General features: G+C 44.9%; 1 protein-coding gene and 1 long non-coding RNA gene across 2 annotated transcripts in view; both read left to right on the forward strand.

The window, feature by feature from the left end:
• The window catches only part of LOC109451119 (uncharacterized), a 39,759-nt gene extending 38,334 nt beyond the window's left edge, over nt 1–1,425 (forward strand). Inside the window, exon 4 of the long non-coding RNA XR_002137919.2 lies at nt 399–1,425. This is a non-coding gene — a long non-coding RNA (uncharacterized LOC109451119). The remainder of the gene's footprint in view (nt 1–398) is intronic.
• A 6,392-nt stretch (nt 1,426–7,817) lies between these two features.
• Nucleotides 7,818–17,156, forward strand: part of ARHGAP26 (Rho GTPase activating protein 26) — a 703,968-nt gene continuing 694,629 nt past the window's right edge. The window contains exon 1 of the mRNA XM_074313709.1: nt 7,818–7,882. The gene's annotated coding sequence lies outside the window, so the exon portion shown is untranslated. The remainder of the gene's footprint in view (nt 7,883–17,156) is intronic.

Below are 17,156 nucleotides of genomic sequence, written 5' to 3' on the forward strand. Positions count from 1 at the left end.
GCACTCAACAGAGAAAATAATCGAGAAAAAAGTTTTACTCAAATACCACCTCCCTAACATACTGTTAGCAATTTGGGTTTATTTCCTTTGTTTTAGCTATCTAAACAAAACAACGTGGTAATCAGAGGATAGGTAAAATGTTTATATCTTGTTTTCCTTTTTCACTAACATTATCGTAACTCTCTTCCTTGTTGTTTTGTGACCTCATTTTAAATAGCATACTTCTTTTAACTCAATATTAAAAAAAAGAAAAACAACCATAAAAATTAATGACCTGATTAAAAACGGGCTGAAGCTTGAATAGAGATTTCTCCAAAGAGGACAAAGAGGACGACAGATTTATGAAAAAAATGAAAGTGAAATCAAACCATAATGACATATTACCTCACACCTTTCAGGATCGCTGGTAAAAAAAAAAAAAAGAGAGAAGTGTTGGCGAGGATGTGGAGAAATTGGAACCCTTGCACACAGTTGGTGGGAATGCAAAATGGTGCAGCTGCTATGGAAAACAGTATGGAGGTTCCTCAAAACATTAAAAATGGAACTACCATATGAAGCAGCAATTCTACTTCTGGGTATTTACCCCAAAGAATTGACATCAGGATCTCGTATGTTCATCGCAGCACTATTTACAACAGCCAAGATGTGGAAACAACCTAACTGTCCATCGACAGAGGAATGGGTAAAGAAACTGTGGTATATACATACCATGGGACACTAGTCAGCCTTAAATAATGAGGGAATTCTGCAATATGTGACAACATGGATGAACCTTGAGGATATTGCGCTAAACAAAATAAGCCAATCACAGAAAGACAAATACTGCATGATTCCACATACATGAGGTATCTAAAGGAGTCAAATCCATAAAATCGAAGTGTGGAATGGTGGTCGTTAGGAGCTGGGGGAAGGGGAAAATGGGGAATTCCTAATCAATGGGCATAAAGTTTCAGTAAAGCAAGATGGATACGCTTTAGAGATCTGCTGTACAACATTGTACCTATAGTCAACAACAATGCATTATACATTTAAAATTTTGTTAAGAGGGTAGATTGTATGTTGTGTTCTTACCACAATAAAATTGAAAAGAAAAAAAAAGATTGCACACTATTCCAGGAGAGTGGTGTCCTTGGGAGGGATTCCTAGGCGTGGAATTGGCAGGTCCATGAGTAGAAATGTTCCTGTGGTTTTTGAAATCAGTTGCTAAATTGCTTTTCAGAAGGGCTGTGTTAATTTGCACTTCGACCAACAAGTTTTGAGGGTCATTTTCATCATATTCTTGCAGGCATCCGTTATTACTGAAAAATGAAAAGACAAACCAAACCAAAAAGTCCGACTTGTTTGCTAATATATACCAAACTGTTTACAGTGGTTAAGGTTGGAGAGTGGGATGGGGCTGGTGGTGGTGGTGGGGACACTGAAGGGGGGTGTTCATTGTCCATTTTATCTAATGTGGTACTATTAATATTTTATTATAGGCAGCTATTACTCTTGTAATTATATACTTTAAACTTTTTATTTTGAGATAATTTGTCTTGCAAAAATAATAAAACATTCCATGTACAGTATACCCTTTGCAATATTTTTTTTCTTTTTTTTTTTTAAAGATAAAGTAATTAGAAGTGTCCCCCAAATGACAATCCTTTCAGGTCAGCAAGACACTGTAAATCAGGGTTTCTTAGCATGTAGGATTAGGGTGCAACAGCAACTTGGGGAAATGCTCATTAAAATGCAGACTCTTAGGCCTGAGCAGGCTATGAGATCAGAATGTTTGAGGGTGAGCCTGGAAATCTGCATTTAAACAGCCTCTCCTTCCAGGTGGTTCTGACGCCCACAAGGGCTGAGAACCACTGTTGAAATGTTCTTCCTTTTTATTTTATTTCCTCCAGCAATATTGTGGCTTCCTTACTTGGAAAGCCCTCTAATGTGCAAAGGTTGGGAAAAGCAAGTGAAATCTGAGCATCTTTGCTGCAACTTTTCACACTTTGTACTGCTACTACTCTGCTGCCGCCAAGCTGTCAGTAATTTGTTTTCTCAAAAGCCTGCTCTCACCCTCAAACTAGCCAAGACCGCTCCAAGAGAGGCCAGGTCCAGAATGTCGGTGTGGATGGCGGTGGTCCTTCTCACCCTGGCCACTTCTAGCCCAGAGGTTCCAGGGAACATATCCTGGCTTCCTTGGAAGAGCAGCCTGGAGGCCCTGAAATGGGGAGGACTCCCGCCCAGATCCTGGCTCCAGGTCCTCCTGTTGTTTCTTTTGTTTAAAGCTGATGCTTTTCCATGGACAGTTTGTTTCCCCTGGACACTGTGGGCACAGCCTTTCCACGTGTGTGTTACACGGTGGAGGCCTCACATCACCCCAGCACTTCCACCCTCCACCTCAGCAGTCCAACCTTCCTCTCTGCCCCTAGAGGTAGTCTTTCTGAAATTACCTGATAACTTAGCTTAGTGACTGAACGACTATGAAAAGGGAGTGATGGGAAATGTGGCCTGAAGGACAGCAGAGAGCCAAACTGTGGAGAAGTTTGAATGTAAGCTGAAGGAAAGTCTGTTGTTGTCAATGCTGTTTGCTCCTAACATTATTGTTTTCTACATTTAAAAAGTAATACCAAGACATACCAAGTATTATAAGCCCGTATTACCTTGGAAGTGGAAAAAAATTTTTTTTAATGTAATAATGGTTAATACAGGTAATTTGGAAAATAGAAAAGTAAAAGTAGAGGGGGGAAAATTGCCAGCAGTGTGGGGTGGGGGATAACGACACAGGCCCTGAAACAGAAAAACAGGAATACAGATTCCTCTTCCCCCCTTACGAGCGGTGGGCAACCATTGCACAGCCTAATTATCATCTTCGAGCTTCAGTTTTCTCATTGGTAAAGTGAGAATAAAAATCGTTCCTCATTTAGTAGGCTTGCCGTGAAGATCAAATGAGATAAGAATGAATGTAAAGCAGTTAGCAATATGTTGAGTAAGTTAGTTCTTTTTCATCTTTTTCATTTCCTTTCAGTCCTTTTATTGTAAGTTCTGTTTTTGTTTTCACATAGCTGTGATCACACTGTCTATATAATTTTATATCCTGCTTGTTTCGCTTAATGTGGTAGCCCAGGCCTTTTCCATCGCTATTTTCATCTCCTCATAAACATACATTTGAATGGTTGCGTAATAGCCAATTGAATGGATATATCAGATACATTAGAGTTTAGTTAACCATTTCTTTATTGTTAGTCATAGGAATTATTCCAGGTTCACTGTTCCAGGTAAACCTATGTATAAACACCTTTCTGTGTAAAATGTCACCCTCCTTCTTCCAGTCACTGCCAGTTACAACCATTTCCTTGGGGAAAATTCTTAGAAGGGAAATGATAAAGTCAAAAGGCATGAACATGTATCAAGGTCTGTGACCTATCCTGCCAAATCGGTTCCTGTAAAGTCGGCCTCCACTTTTATTTTCAAGGCAGTGGATGAGACTCAGGCCGAGCGACCTGGCTTTTATTCTGCAGTGCAGCTGTTGGGGACGTCACACAGGGTTGGAAGAACACAATCAGATATGGCATTTAATGGATTCATCTGGCAGCCACTGAGAGCGTGGGTGCGGGCAGGGTCAATGTTAGGGGGTTACTGCGAGGAAGTGCTGCCCCAGGGCAGTGATGCCACAGCTGTCCCTGAACCTGGCTCTGTCCCCATGGCAACTAGGGGTCCTACCTATAGGAGAACCTGTGGTCACAGTCTCACAAGCCCATTTTCGTCATGAGTTGCTCCGCATATGTAAATTTATGGCTTTTCAATCTAGTATAAGTTGTTTCTTTCCTGTGTGATCAAAAGGATAGGGCACTTGAATTTTAGGAATCATAGTATAAGACAGTGAGTGAAGAAATCGGGGAGCTCTGGTGTCACTGCCTAGATTGGGATCTCAACCCCACCACTTATCTGTGATCCTAGGCCTCAGTTTCCTGATCTAGGAAGTGGTACCTACCTCATAGGATTAAATTAAACAAGGCGTTGTGTGTACAGAGCAGAAAGTGCTGCACGTTTGGTGTCATTCTTATCTCCTGCTTGTAAAATTAAAGCCTCTGATTGAAGGAAACTAATTGAAACTCTAGATTCACTACTTTCCTCCCCTCCAGAACCCAGCAAGGGCATCAGGATGAGGGAGCAATACCAGAAAGCCCACCTTCCCAACATATGTGCCTGCCTGAAACCGTGGGAGTGGTAAGGGAGGAGGTCGGGGTGATAGGTGACCAGCCATGCCGGGATGCAGTACGTTTAGTGCTAAAACCGGGACAGTTCCTCGCAACCTGGGATGGTTGGTCATCCTAGCACAATGGTGTAGTGGGGTGACGGGAACTGGTAACATTGTTCAAGGGAGAGAGAACCAGAATCTGGACCATTCAAGAGAGTTCACTTTTTCCCTTAACTATTGTTCAGCAAACCCAGTTGGAAACTCATTTCACCTGGAACTGCAGGGAACTGGCTGCCAGAAATGAGACCCAGCTGGGGTGGGGGTGGGGTAATAATGTGACTCCCAGGAAGTGGGGCGGGCCCTTCAGTACCTTCCAGATGCCTGGGGTGTGAGTGGAGTGAGCTTCGTGGCAGTGAAGGTTGCGTGGAGTTTTCCAATCCTGACCCGTTTTCTGCTCTCAAGAAGCCTTTCTTCTTGGCAGGAAGAGGAGTCAGTAGCCCTCAGTGGACTGGGTTGGTTCCCGCTTCTGCCCCAGGTAACTTCCTAATCCTCTGGGTCTCTCTGTGTACAGCACCCCTGAGACAGAGGCCACGGGAGGGGAAAGTGACCACACTTAGGCTGCAGGCCCTGGAAGGGGTGGTCACTAGTCAGTATTTCCTCTTCCAGCCCTTTCAAAGCATTTTTAAATCGGATTAGCTTTTCAACAAACACTTGAAGGTTTGCTGTCCTCTGAGAGGCTCAAAGGGCTGAGGAAGAGTCTTCATCTGTTTACTTTTCCTTTATGTGGAAATCTACTTGGGCAGTTTCTACAACGAGCTGTCCCTCCCCACTGAGGTTCTCCCAACCCCCTCCCGGAATTCACCAACCCCTGGCCCACTGTGGCTTTCCGGGTCTAATGAACCTCATGCCCTCCAGGGTCACAGCTTTGAGCAGTAGGGCTCAGGGCACTCACTCGGACCCATACTGGCCGCGTGAGTTTGCCCAGAGGGGAAGTGAGCTGAGAGTGGCTGGCCCTGTTACAGGGTAGCCAACAGGAGTGTTGTATCTCCTCCTGTGGGTGGAGAAAGCCAGGAAGATGGGTGCAAAGCAGAGCTTGCTTCTGGAGAGCAGAGAGCTGGCTCTCAGCACCCCCCACCCCCCGGCTCCTCTTCCTCCCCTTTTAATGAAGACCCTGCTAGGGGTCAGCGAATGTATGTGGGGGTTGGGGGAAGTGGAGACATGCAGACAGATGTGTGCAAGGATGTCTATACAGAGCAAAGAAACTGGAGGTGTGGAAGGGAAGGAGGGCAGATGGTCAAGATAGACGTCTATGCTTTCTTCTCTATGTTAATATAGTATGTAATTAGCTCACGAAAAATGCATATTCAACCAGAGAATTATTCCTTGTGGTCAGTATGATCACTGCTGGGTGAAGTATAGGGTCGAGGCTTAGAAGATTCAGGAATGACTTCCCAGAGAAGGGTGGTGGGTAAACTGACACCAAGAGAGAAGAGGTAGTAGCTAGGGTTGTTCATTCAACAAATATATGTTGAGTGTCTGTTGTGTGTCAAATACCGTTCTAGAAGCGAGAGGTGAGCAAAACCCATAGAGACCTGCCCTCGTGGAGCTTACAGTCCAATGAAGGGAGACAGATAAACAAAAAAATCATGTGATGTCAGGTGATATGAAAGAAGAATGATTCTGACACTTGTTAAAATGGTAAGAAAGAGTTTATTCAAGATTATTGCACTAGGGAAAAAAAGATGGAGCTCAACTCTGAATACAGCAGAGACAGTTGGGGATTTATAACCAGCGAGGGAGGGGTCGGTGGATGAAGACATCAAGGGTAGGGTATTCTTGCTGAACCAACATGACAAGATGCTCGCAGAAGGCAGGCCAAGGACTTATCCATCAGAGACAGGGGACAAGGAACTTGATCAGATGTCAAGGGTAGGGGGGATGACTTAGCAGGAGTCTTTGTTAAGTGGCAGGCCAAGATTGAGGCCTAGTGCAGAAGAGGGCTGAGAGGAGCCTGACTAAAAGTTGATCCAGGAGAGAGTCTTTGGTGGTGGTGAAAGATGCTGTGAATTACAATAAAGGAGGTGTCGGATGGAGTGGCTAGAGAGTGATGGTGATTTTTATGACGGTGTTAGTAAGACCTCTCAAGGGAGATCATTTTGGGCCGAAATCTAGATCATGTGAGGGAGCTGGACTTTCAAACACCCAGGAGAAGGGTTCCAGGTAGAGGAAACAGCAGGTACAAAGGCCTTGAGGAGGATACAAAGGCAAGGAGGCCATCGTTTGTAGGGGGAGAGAGGTAGTAAGTAAGGTCAGATGATGGTGTGGGTGAGGGTCGGTCATACGGGGATGTACAGGATGTGTTAAGGGGTGAGAAGTCCAGAAGAAAGGATAATTTGGACCCAGGGTAAGAGAGAACTTTGCTCATCTAGAGGACCACAAGAAGATGTGTGTCTGGGAGCATAAAGAAGGAGCGTGTGCCAAGTAGCAAGTCCGGGGGCCAAGGAGGAGGATGTGAAGGTGGCTGGGGGGCAGAAGAGAGGAAGATGACGAGCCAGAGGGGGAGGGGCAGGCTGTGCAGGTCCTTTCCCATCTTTGCAGTTGGGGTTTCTCAATCATTTTAACAAGAGCCTCAGCCCTTGTGTAAAAATCAAACAATAAAGGGAGGAATGCCTCTGCATTTAACTTGAAGAACTACAGAAAATGGAAAGGAGGGCTGGCTGAAATAAAGTTGGAGCTGCTCTAGCTTGGCCCACTGCCCTTCCTATAAATATCGCCCTCCCAGTCCTGGAAAGGTATCAGTTACGGCTCTTGCGAGCTACTGGGGAACATCCTTCCTGTTCAGATGTCCAGGAGTTGGCGGCGTGTGTGCATCCGTGTGCACGGTGCTTGGAAACAGGGAATGAGAGCGCAGAATAAGAAGTGTGGGATTCTGAGCCCACTCCTTTTACCCTCGGGGGCTGCCCCACTTCCTCGGGGGCCCAGGCATCCCTCTGGCATGGCCTGTGCTAAGAAATCTGCAAAAGTCATTGGCCATGCTTAGAACTAATCCTTTGTGCCAAAGGGGTTGGTGGTGTGGAGGAGAGGAAGCTCCTTGCCAAAACCAGGATGTCCCTCACTAGTGGTGAACCCTGCTGCCTCCTGGCCTCTTGGCCTGGGTTTTTGAGAGGGGAGAGGGGGAAATGGGATTGAGGGGCCAGTGTAATTCCACAACATATGAGTTAAAAAGCAGATGAAAACCCACAGAGTAACCAGACATTCTTCTCTTTGCATGCAAGATCCTGCTGGATGTTGGAAGAGGAAGGCATATTTTTCTTGCTTTTTAGACATTACATCCTGTGAGGGGAAGATTTGGAACAGATGGGGGCCAGGGGGGCCTCGCTGTATTTGCTTGTTTCCCCTTCTCCCTTCCCACAACCAGAAATGTTTCTTTTTTTTTTTTCCCTAGTGAAGTTAATTTTTTTAAAAAAGGAAAAAAAGTCCTGTGGAGTAGGAAAATAAGATATCAGGAGTCAGGGAGAGATATCTCCACAGTTCCAGAAAGAGTCCACTTTTCATGGCAAAGGCTTCTTCTAAGTCCAAAGATAGATAATTAATTCACAATTTCATTTTAGGTATAACACTGCTCCAGTGACACCTGCATTAATGAGGGGAAAAGAAAAAGGATCTCCTAACAGGTGGAGAAAGAGGCCCTCTGATTAGTGAAAGGTAAGGCACGTTACTGAAATCCTGGGTGCGCAATGTGGGAAAAACAAAATTGGTACGATCTCGTGGGAGCAGTTCAAGTGTTTGCACGATTTTCCCCCCACATCTGTTCTGTGGGGTCGGTTGCATTGGAGAAGACCATAAGCGTGTGATGTAAAGTGGGCCGTGATATATTCTATGGGCTGCAGCTGGGTCCCTGGTAGAGCCTGTCCTTGGCACTGCTGTAGGCGGCTGGACAGCTGGTATGGTGTTAGCCCCCAGACCACAGTGCTCTTTGCTGAGGAATGTGCAGAGTGCGATTCTCCTTCCTCTGAACCCAGAAGGGACCTCTGCCAGTGGAGTCAAATGGCAGTAATTAGCCAGGGTGGGCCAGCTGAACTGCCCGCTGCTGTTTTTATCTGTTCCCAAAAGGAACATGGGTTGATTGCATGTGAAAAGCAAAGGGCAGGAGGAAGCGAGAACAGCCTGTTTTCCTTCTGTTTTTCCTTTTTGGCTCATGGAGCCTGTGTGGGGATGGTCTCTTCCTTCTTGGGAGGGGATGGTGTGCTCCCAGGTCTAGCCCAAGAGACAGATGATGTGGGGGCAGAGCCCCAGAAAGTAGTTTCCAGGCTCTCGGCCTCACATAGACAGGTACTGGCTCAGGTAGTAAATGGCCATCAACTGTGATTGCATGGCCATCAGCTGTGGCTAGTTGGCCGTCAGCTGTAACCAGTGAGCCATTGGCCACTAATATAACTGCTGTGGCTACGCTAGCAGAGAGAAGAGGAGAGAGAGAGAGAATGGGGCTAGCAAGAAGATGGCGGCTGGGCTGGCAAGCGTGGATGGCGGTTTGCGGACAGTGTGGATCCAGCCTCCAGTGAGAGTATAGTGCCGCCAGAGAGAATATAGTGGTATGACTCCCCCATCTATGGCTCCGTGGGTATTCCTTTTTGGCCTCACCATATCCTGCGTTCTTGTATGGGGAGCGGGACCAGAGACCCCGCAGGGTCTCCTGCATGACAAATGGCGCAGCGAGCAGGGTCTCCCGCACGACAGATGACCAGAATCTCTGGTCCATTTCAGTCCTGTTGCTTGGCTCGGGCATGCTGTTGCTGAAGGGTGTTCTAGGAAGTTGGTTTACTGAGGCAACAGCAACAAGCTGATTTGAGGAAAAAGAGAAAAGGTGCTAATGGCTGTATGCTCAAGTTCCCAGTTGATGTGGAAAGCTATGGGAAATCAGACTCTCCTTCTCATCCTGTGAGATACATGTGTGCTTCTGCAAGAAAGACAAATTAAAAAAATTGCTTGATGGGAGAGAAATACGTCCAATGTACCTAGGTAGGATGGCAGCTCCCGTCTTGATTTTTTACTCTCAACTTTGGGAACTAGATACAGTGGGATGGGAGCATTAGATTCTCCCACCCTCTCTGTTAAAATTCCCACAAGCGTTATCTTGCCATTGGAAAGGGTGCTAAAAAGCAGCAAACATTGATTGAGTACCATTACCTACTGGGCACTACAGTTAGAACTTCAGGGGACACATGAGTGACTAAAATGCAGGTCCATCTCCCACAGAACCCAAATGCAAATATAAGAGCACTTAACTCGAGTGAAATCACCAGGGTCAGACAAGCATGCCCAAGGTAGACCAAGTAAGTTCATTCAGCAAATACTAATTGAGCACCCGCTATTTGTGAGACCCTGTGGACACAGTGGAAAACAGAACAGACACAGGCCCCAGCTTCTTGGAACTAGAGTCTGGTGGGGAAGATGGACTAGTAAAAGGCTCCACACTGTGAAAAGTGCTGGCAGAGGACGGAAAGGGCATTCATTGTGGGCCCTTCCTGTAGATTTAGAGAATTGGGAGGACCTTCCCGGAGAAGTGAGGTTTAAGTTAATCCATGAATTAGAACTAATACTTGAATGTTTACTCTGAGTCAGCCTGGTATAGTCCTTTGGTCTTGGCGTCATTTTCCCCTTTCACTCTGAAAAGTGTTCGGTTGGGCTGGTGAGTTACATGGCTCCCTTCTATGGGCCAACCAGCTCCACCATCAGAATTGTGCTGGCTCATAGTAAGTGCTTAAAACTGAGCTGTTTGCTCGTCACTTGACTTATCTCATTGAATCTTTGTAAAATCCCCGCGGTGGGTAGTGTTTTATTTTATTAGTATTTATTATTTATGAGTATTTTTATTCTCTTACTTTTGGCCCCAAGTAAGAGAAACCCCAGCTCATCAGAATGTCGTTTATTGCTGACTAAACAAGAAATCTGGGGCCGGTGGTCCTAAGAGTGGCAGTATCACCAATGACATTAAGGTCTCAGATTCTTTCTTTTTGCTCCGCGATCAAGGCCAGCTATGCAATTCGAGGGACCCAATACAAAATGAAAATATGGGCTCCTTGTTCAAAAGGCAGGGAAAAAGTGTCACTTACGGTACTAAAACACAAAGCTTTTTACAGTAAGTCCTCAGTTAACGTGGTCAATAGGTTCTGTGACTTTAAGACAAATGATGGATAATGAAACCACTTTTACCCCAGGCTAATTGATAGAGGCAAGAGTTAAGTGCCTAGGGCATCTCATCAGCATTATAATGATTGACAAGGACCTGCGGTACTTTCTTTTGCAGTCTTTCTTTTGACTTGTCATGGTATTTTTTAAATTAGCTATTTAATGTTCTAAGTAAAGAAAAATTAAAATGTTAAATTATTAGCATGAATTTTACTATTTGTCTTTATATTGTACCATGCTGGTTTTAAGTGCAAACATAAGAGCATTTAATTTGTGTGCAAAATTACACAATTTTATTCAAATGAGATATTCAAATTATATTTTTAACAAACTATTTTTCTTCTAAAATGCTCAAATGTGTTAAAAGTAAAAGGAAAAATATAATTTGTTAAAAATTAAAGTTAAAATTTTAATCCGAATCATTGAAAAGCTGAAAAAGCTACTTAGTGTTTTGAATATTAAATCTTAGTTTTATTAAAAACAAATTTCATACCTGCAACTACAGTGCTCAATGTCCATTACATTTCCAAAATTAAGAATTAGTATTATGCTTCATGCAGTATTGTATTTCATATATATGTGAGATAGGTATCTACGTATAGGACACATATATGCAATATGATATAATTTGGCAGAATGTTCCTTAGCCTCCATGTGCAACTGGTGCTAACATAGCACTAATCTGTGGAACTGTGACTAGGAACAGAAGCAAGAAAATGGGTATTCAGCACTCCTGAGTTCCTATCCTTCCTTTTGCAAGACTGTGTTGCATTTGTGCTGACAGGAAGGATCTGACAAGCTCATCTGTTTCTTACCCAAGTGCTCCCTCCTGTCACTCATCCTCCCCACACTCCACAGCCGTGTTGGTCTCTCGTGGTGGCCAAAACACAATCCATGAACCTTCTCCGTTGGATGCAGTTACCTTTTGTTTTGAAGACCTAGGGTGAGAGATGGTGAAGTGTTTCTCTGGGGCCTGGACAGTGTTAGTCATAAAGCGATGTTGACGGATGTGGGTCGTGTTGAGTGACTCAGTGACAGAGGTGCCCATGTGTTCTTTAACTTTTACATGTGTGTTTGTGACAGGCGGGACCCTCTAAAGCATGGGACCCAGGGCAGGGGCCTCTCTTGCCTGGTTCTAAGGATAGTACTGTATTTTCCAGAAGCCCTCAACAGACTTCCTCTTACATTTCATTGTCCAGAATTAATCACTGGCAAAAAGAATGTGGGTTTCTATAACATTAGACCAATCGTGATGCATTCCCTGGAATGAGCACATGGCCCCTGAAAAATAATTGGGATTCTGTTAACGAGGAAGAAGGGAAAATTGTTGGGTATGTAACCAATGATATCTCCTCAGTTATTATTCCAGTTTATCTGAAGGGGAAATTGAAGCTGAGAAAGGTTACGGTCATCCAGGTAGGAAGTGGTGGAACTGTGGTTGGAACCTAGGAGGCCCAGCTATAGATCTGTCTTCACCACTATCCTGACTGCTTCCCGTGGCTGACGAGGAGTGAGCTACTTTGGGGAATGAGCAAGTGAAGAGGGTGGAAAGCGCATTCCAGGAGGAGGAAATGGCAGGTGCAGAAGCCTTGCAGGAAGCAAGAGATGGCATAGACTAGGTGAGGGTTGAAATGTGTTGAGAGCACTTTGGGTGTATTGTGGAAGGGGGGGGCAGTGGGGGGGGCTGGAGAGGGTATGCAGTGGGGGCTGCTGAGTGGAGATGGGAGGTGGCAAGACTGGAAGCAGGCATGGGCTAGGAAGTTGTTAAAAAATTCTAGAAGGGGAGAGATAGTGAAAGCTGAAATGGAGGGGGAGGTAATGTATGTAATCGAGATTTTTAGAAAACAGAATTGGTAGGATTTGGTGATATAAAGGTGAAAGAGAAGGAAGAGTGACAGGTGACACCTGAGTTTATGCCTTGGGAATGGGTTAGTGGATGTGCCCTTCAGACACAGAAAACAGGAGGTGGCCAGATGAGGAGGCGTGGAGAATGAGTCCACTTTTTTCCCCATGTGATTTTGGACATGTTGAGATAAAGGAGATAAGTGTCGCTGTCCTATAGTTAGTCTGAAGCTCAGGATCGAAGTCTGGACTGGAGAGAGAGGTGGGATTCTTCAACATGTAGAACCTCTGGGTTCCACCGTGGGTGAGCATGTAATGTGTCAAAAGATTGTCTAAGACGGAGCCTTGGAACTCCAGTATATAAGTAAGGAAAAGGGGCCCACAGGGGAGATCGGGAAGGAGCTGCCTCGAATAGAAGAAGCCAGGAGAATTTGTGTCACTAAATCCAAGAAAAGAGAACTTTAAGAAGTAGGGAAAGATACGGCTTGAGAAATGGGTACCAAGATGATTGATTGTAGCAGGCGTCATAGCCTGAGAGCAGTAAGTTGACAGGACGCTGAGAGGTGGGAAAGTAGAGGGAAGGTGATAATTTATTCAAGACAATCTGAATAGGAAGGGAAGGTAATGGTACGTGAAGATCCAGGGAATGGGGGGGGGGAATGGGGAAGACTCTGCTGAGAAGTAGATGAGAGGTTGAATATACAGGGAGATGGGTAGGGGATACTGCAAACACCTGAGAGGCAGGAGAGGGTGGGATCCAGCGCTCAGATGGAGAGGGGACTTTCGGGGAGGGATGTGGCTCCCATTGAAAGGGGTGGGGAGGAGGCAAGGAGGATGCGATATGGGCAAATGTGTGGGACTGAGAAGTTGAGCTGCCTGTTGGATGGTTTATTTCCTTTTTAAAGAAACTGAAAGAAAGGACGTGGTAGGTCCCACCCACTATTTGGGACATACTTACATTGAAAATTATTCATTGTGTATCTGAAACTCAAATTTAATTATATTTTATCTGACAACCTTAACTGGAACCGGCAAATTGGGTAGCTGGTCCTGCTGGGGAGACTGGCAATCGCAAGGTGGTGTTGAAGGTCCAGAAGAGGTTTCCTTCTGTGACGCCTCTGGGAGTGGGGGATGGGGAGGTACAGAGACTGGATTTGTAGTGGCTCTAGCTTGTGAGGCTGTGGAATGGCTTCTAGCAGGACACAGCCTCCTGAATGTCAGAGAGGAGAAGGCAGGTGATGTGGGATGTCTGGATTAGATCATTTCCCATCTCACTGACGTGAGACCCCAGGTCCTCACCTTGGTTTGTGAGGCCTTGCCTTCCTTCCCACCTCTCTCCTCCCCTTGCTGAGCTCACTGCAGCCTCTGGCCAGCTAGCTGCTCCTCAAACACTCCAAGTTCCTTCAGGCCTCAGGCCTCTGCTCTGGCGGTTCCTTCTGCTGGAATGCTCTTCCTCTGGGTAACCGCAAGGCTTATGGTCCTACTCCCTCTGAGGCCCTCAGCGGCTTTCCCTGAACACTTGGTTACACTGCACTGCCCACCCCTGCCACCTCCATCCTCCAGCCTGCTCTATTTTGCTTCAGGTCGTTTCTTACCTCCTGTCACATTACATATATTTATTCATTTTCTGTCTCTCCCCACTAAAATGAAAGCGCCATGAGAAGAGACCTGATCTTGCTCACGGATATAACAGCTGGTCAGGGCGTGCAGAAAAAACTTAAATATTTGTTGAATTGACATATAAAATAATGATACATGTAGGGTACCTTGTGGATCTCTTAGATCGAACTTTTATGAGTGAATTTGAAAAACCTCACTGTGTGCACAGGCGTATGTGTATGTATATATGTATGTATATGTATATATGTGTATATAGATATAGTCAGTGATGGTCAGCAATAAAAGGAACAAACTACTGATCCACGCACCAACATAAATGAATCTCAAGTGCATTGTAAGGGAAAGAAGCCAGGCTCAGCAGGATACCCACTGAAGAACTTCACGATATTCTGGAAATATAACTTCATGATATTCAGTTAAAAGGCCATAAAGCAAATCATGGTTGCCAGGGCCTGGGAGTGGCGGGAACGGCTGGCACAAAGGAATTTTGTGGGGTGCTGGAAATGTTCAGGACCTTGATTATAGTGGTGGTTACCTAATTACATGCATTTACTAGAATTCATAGAACTGTACTAAAAAGGGTGAATTTTACTGTATGTAAGTTGCATCTTAATAAACTTGACTAAGAAACCACGTTCTCACGTAGATTTTTGTTGTAGTTTTAGGCATTTCCTGTGAATGCTAGCTAATAATTTACTTTGCCTGGGTGGCAAAGCATAACCCCAGCTCTACGGTGACATTCCTGCTTACTGGTGCCAATGAACGCCTGTGCCAAGAAACTCATTTGTTCTTAAAGTGGGAGAGATTTGTTTAGGTAGAAATCTGTTGTTCATTTCCTTTCCAGTGTCTCCCACTCCCTTCTAGGAAGAGAACACCTTTTCCTGTGTGGTTGGCTGGGGCTGACCTTTGCCCTGTGTCGCTAGGTGTGGGCAGGTGATTCTAGCCAATTGAATCCTTCCTGGCACTTCTCTGTCAGAGCACATGGGGAAGATGATCTGTTTTTGCTGGAATTGGTAGGACCTAAATGTGAGCCTGTTGGTGAATATGTGGCTCACTAAATGGAGAAAGGACAGATGCACAGAACCCTGACGTTTGAACCCCTAGATCCAGCCATACCTGAAGATATAGGCACTCTGGCCTCCCCAGTGACATCAGCTAATGAATTTCAATTTTTCCCACTTAAGCCATGTCGACTTTGGTGGCTTCTATCAATCACAGCTGAGCAAGTTCTGACTCATACACTGCAAATGAGAAGTTCTTGATCTATGAGGTGATAGGATAGTAAAGATGAGACAGTTAACTCAATTAATGAGTTGTGAGAGGAAGTTGAATTTCCCTGAACCTTTTTATTGTGGAAGCAGGAGCAGGGACAGAGGGTTGAGGTGGGGGTGAAGGAAGGAGATGGAAGGGTGAGCAGACTGGCATGCTCCTGGCCAAATGGGGCTGGGGCTGTCAGGACCCCGTCTCCTCCCAGCTGGGGGTCCCTGGCTGGCTAAGGAGACCTACAGTCAGCAGACAGTGGGTTTGGAGGGAGTCCAGGACTACAAGCCAACTCTGGGCTCCTGCCCTCAATTCCTGAGCCTCACTTTTCCTTTTCATAAAACAGGAGTGTTGACGGCCTGCCCTCCTCACAGTTCGAGAGAGGCTCAAAGGAGGTGACAGTCTCTGAAACTCTCCTGAAAACCATCAGCACTCTTGTAGCTTTCTTTGCTTAAAGGGAAAAGGCTGGACTACGCAAGAACTAGAACGACAAGACCGCCCCCCACCCCATGTCTGTTGTGGGACTTGGGCGGTGATCTGACCTTCTTTGTGTGAACTGCAGATGCTAGATCTTCTTGGGTAAACAGAGGGAGAGAGGAAGCATAACGGTAGGGCCCAGGGACCTAGAGTTCCTTAAGGGTCAGGGATGTGGGTGTGAAAGGAGTTTTCTGAAGGGTGGGCTGGGCAAGGGGCCTGGGGCAGATTTCTGGCTGGAGTTGTTAGTTCCGTGCCTTTTACAAATTGGAAAGAAGGGAAGACAGTTTTTTTCTTTGTTTCTTTTAAAAAATTATGTGGAGTTTCTCTGAATACAAAAGAATCAATTATGTGCTTAAGAATTTTGAAAATGCAGAAAAGTAAACATGAGGAAATAAAACCACCCATGATCATGTTACTTCCAGAGATAACACTGGTAATATTTTTGTGTCTTTCCTTCCAATATTTATTTCAGTGTGCCTATGTATATTTTGTGTATATGAGATGGCTTATAAATAAAATTTGATTCTACTCTATATGTAGCTTTACAATCTGTTTCATTTAATACGTAATATAAACATTTTCCAGATCTTCACGTATTTTTTTGCAGCCTGATTTTTGTTGTATTCCACCATACAGATGCATCCTTTTTACTGGGTAGAAGACTATTTCCACTTTTTTAGGATCACGAAATAATACTGTGGTTAAATGCTTACAGGTGTGTATTTTGTGCACAGCCTTGAATAATTTTGTAGGACAGGGCTTTAGAAGTGGAGTTATTAGGGTAAGTGAGAAGTCCATTTGAGAAGTTTTGTCTTCGTCTCGTCAAGTTGTCTCTGATAAGTCAGGCCAATTTGCTGCCTACCAGTGAGTGGTACATGAGAATTTGGACCCTGGTGGGTATTACTGAATTTTCAGATACTTGCTAGTTGATATATGGGAAAAGCTATCTCATTTTTATTTCAATATGCCTTTTTTTTCTGTTTCCAGTAAAGCTGAATACTTTTTTCCATAGAATTAATAGTTATTTGTGTGTTTTGTAAATTGTTCTTTACATCCTTTATTCATTTTCCTGTTGCAGTGCTTGTATTTTTCTTACTGACTTATAAGGACTCTATTTATAGTAAAAATATTAGCCCTTTGTGGGGACCAATGCATTTTTATGACTGTGATGAAATGTTTTAATAATGGATTTTTTGTTGAAGTCTAAGGCAGAAGGCTTGATTCTGGGGAGGCGTAAATCTGAGGCTGCCCTCCCTGTTCCCTACACATACACCTAGAAAGCTTTGGTATCTGAGTATGTTAATCGCAGACAGTTGTCTTTAGCCCAGAGAGGGGTAACTGACCCCACCGCACAGAGCTGGCTCCAGGCAGAGCTGGGCTTGAACTGGGCCCCACACGTGTGCTCAGATTCACCACCTTGCGTTGCCTGGGACGCCTCTTGTCTCTTCTCCCAGGCCTCCAAACCCTCCCTGGAGGCATTCGGTGCCTGGGTGATGAGTGTTTTTACACCAGTCATTCTACTAGAAAGCAAAATCTGTTTGAAAGCTGTGTTACAGGTTTTTCCAGAACTTCTAGTTTTTCAGAATCGACC

This window comes from Rhinolophus sinicus, linkage group LG10, assembly GCF_036562045.2.
Source record: "Rhinolophus sinicus isolate RSC01 linkage group LG10, ASM3656204v1, whole genome shotgun sequence".
NCBI classification, from domain to species: domain Eukaryota; kingdom Metazoa; phylum Chordata; class Mammalia; order Chiroptera; family Rhinolophidae; genus Rhinolophus; species Rhinolophus sinicus.